Source organism: Crocuta crocuta, unplaced genomic scaffold (genome assembly GCF_008692635.1).
Source record: "Crocuta crocuta isolate KB4526 unplaced genomic scaffold, BGI_CrCroc_1.0 scaffold1643, whole genome shotgun sequence".
In the NCBI taxonomy this organism is placed as follows: domain Eukaryota; kingdom Metazoa; phylum Chordata; class Mammalia; order Carnivora; family Hyaenidae; genus Crocuta; species Crocuta crocuta.
Window position 1 is genome coordinate 25,128 of NW_027532641.1, and position 3,571 is coordinate 28,698.

The window sequence follows — 3,571 nt, forward strand, 5'->3', positions numbered from 1 at the left end:
AGCTGAAATTTGTGTATATATAACTTTTGAACAAAGGATTTTCTTAGCAATTTTTAAAAAATAAAATGTGTATGGGACTTATATAACAGATTAAACTCTATGTCAGAACACAACTACATCTAAAAAGCAAAGCACTTAATACAAATGAATTTTTATATTTGTCAAATCTGTGTTGACAGGGCCTTTGGTAACCGTTTTTAAGCTGGGGATCTCATTGTATTTTTCAAGTTAACTTACTGACTACGTACAAAATACAAGGTAGAGTACTAGGAATATTGATAAGAGGAGTAAAATGTAAGCCACACCTTAATTTTGGAGAGGGCATAAGAATTCACATAATAAATTTGTCACAACTAAACAATACCAAGAAGCATGCTTTCAGACACAATGCTTGGAGGAAAGGAGAAGCAGTAGCTATGCTTTAATGGACGGTTAGATTTAGTTATGTTGAGAAGAGAGCAGATGAAGTCTAGCCAGGGAGAAAAGCACAGGAAAGAATTTGAAATGAAATAGGCCACACAACACTGGGAAAGACCATCTAGTTGACATGCAGGGCTCATGTTTGGTAAGTTCTGGGTAGCAGAGTTAGACTGCCAGTATGGAGCCTAACTCTAAGAGCTAGGAAAATCATTCATAGTTGATAGGACTTTATTCTGGACATGGTTTAGAGCCAATGAATATATTTAAGAAGGGAAGTCAAATGATAAACATATAAAAAGTTTAATATAGTAGAAATATACAATGTGGATTTGATGGGGGGAGATAAGATCATGTAATAATTTACTGTAAGATAATTTCAAGGTGCTGTGATAAAGACTTGGAAGTGGAATCATGGCAGGAAGTGAAAGATATTTCCAAAATGAGGAAACAAATATAACTTGGTGACTCATTGACTATATGAGACATCCATCAGAAAAATAAAGCAAGAGCAGAAATTACTCTAAGGATTTCTTGGAGACTGTAACAATTATGTTTCATTAATCATGAAAGAGAAGGGTTGAAATCTTTTCAGAAGTACATATGAAAAGATGATTAGGGCATGTTTAATTCATGAAGAAGTGATAGATCATAGTTACCTACTATACTATAAAATGTACATATTGTGGATTATGCACAGTATTGGACAGTGGTGACCATTTCATTTTCCTTGGCTCCTTCAAATGTTCTCTGATTCACATTTAATGTTTGCTTTTTTGTTTGCCTTTGAGTATTTACAGCCTTCTTCAACTTTGCATCAAAATGGGCTTCTTCGGTTCTGCATCAAAATGAACTTACCATCTTCACTACTTTGGGTATTCAACAGATATTTTATGTAGTACTTAGAAATATAATAAATCATTTCTCCATATTTTAGGAGACGTTGTTTAGTCATAAATTTTGATAATTCCTCAATAGAAATCTTATTAGATTAAGATTTACCTGTATTTTTCTCAGATTGGAAGAAACAGGACTAGAATTATCTAAAACTAACTTCCATGTGATCTTTGGGGCTCTTTACTCAGTTCCCTGTGCCATTTACTGATCTGGTGTGAGAACTCAGTCACAAGAATCACATTTTCTGTTATCCACATACCCTAAGATTTTTTTCCATTTTATTGTTACTCTTACCACTAATGGTGATAATTTAGAAGGAATGGATTCCAAAGAAAAAGTGATAGTAAATAAGTAGCACAAATAACTACTCAGTGATTACATTTTTTGATGGTGAATTTGCTATCATACGTTTTCAACACAACACTTAATTTCATTCTAGTTCCTATTGATATTTATGGACCTGGAAGACACATTTCTGTCACTTGGCCTACAAAAAATAATCCAGTATTTTAAACTAAACAATGACTCTTTTTTTTTTAACATAACATCACTTTTTAAAATATTTTATTTCCGTCATTAAAAGTAACCCTCCACAAGTCTCCTACCACGAGACACATTGTTCACATTTTGTTGTTTTAAGACATTCAAAAAATAATTGTGGGGCACCTGTGTGGCTCAGTTGGTTAAATGTCTGACTGTTGATTTTGGCTCAGGTAATGATCTCACAGTTTTTGGGAATGAGCTCAGCGTCGAACTCTGTGCTGATGGCACAGAGCCTGTTTGGGATTCTCTGTCTTCCTCTCTCTCTCTGCTCCTCTTCCACTCATGTGCATGTGCACATTCTCTCTTTAGAAAGAAATTAGTTGGGGGGTGCCTAGGTGGCTTATTTGGTTAAGCATCCTACTTTGTCTCCGGTCATGATCTCACGGTTCGTGGGTTCAAGCCCCGTAGGGCTCTGTGCTGACAGCTCAGAGCCTGGAGCCTGGTATGCGTTCTGTGTCTCCCTCTCTCTCCCCTTCCACCGTTCATGCTCCCTGTCTCTCAAAAATAAACATTTAAAAAATTTAAAAAAAGAAATTAGTTGAAATAATCCTTACTATGGAGAGTAGTCAATGATTCTTAAGAACACTAATAAGGTGCTAATCCCTTAGTAATATCTCTTTACCATCTTATTAAGCATCTGATAATTATTGAGTTCTTATTTTGTGTGAAACACTATGAATTATAACACAAAAAGATACTTAATTCATTCAAGCAAGTATTTTTGAGCACATATTTGACAAATTCTGTCCTTGTGCTCACACACATGATATAGACCAAAAACATTAAAGAAATAAACAAAGAAAATAATCAAGCTCTATATGGTTACACTTTGGAATAATATAGACTTAAATAGAATAGCAGTTGTCGTCTCAAAGTATGGATTATAGTGATAATGAAGAACTCAAAGCATCAATTATCAAAAACTATTTCAAAAAATCTAATAATCTAAAATTTAATCTGGGATACAGCAATTAGGGTAAACTATCTTAAATTAAAATTTACACAGAAATTTGAATGGTAGCTTAAATAATTGCATCAAAATCCTTTGGAAAATAAATTTTAAATTTTTCTTTATTTTTAGTTATTCTAGATTAGAATCCTGGATGTTGGAAGTAATTATACACACACACACACACACACGCACACACACATATTCATATATACATATATATATGAAAGTGATATTTTGAAACTATATAAGAAATTATTTTCAAATGAGAAAACTAGCAAGTAAATATTATTAAGCTAAATAAAATTTCCTCATATTAAATACAAAAGGAAACTTCATATTCTGAAACCAAAAATCCCCACAGACGTTAATTAGAAAGCAATTATTTCATGCAAGTACACTAGTTGAAAAGGGTATATAAATTTAATATGATATTTAGGATTTAGAACTGGAATTCTGAATGGAGAATGCTGAGAATTCACCAGTCATCTGGAAAGTGTCAGTGTAGTCATCAGGCAAGCGTTTAAGATTCTGAATAAAATATAGGTAGCTTAACACATGTGGAAAGGGGAACAAAGTCCACCATAGCAAAATAAAACTCTCTTTAGTGACAAGCAGCACTGTTTCCAAGACGCAAAACAATTACAAATGGTAGCAGAAACAAAGACATTTCAATTCTCAAGCATTCTGACTTTGGGATAAAGATAAAAAAATATATATTAATCTTATTCAGGACATATTTTCCATTCCTATTTATGCTTCAAT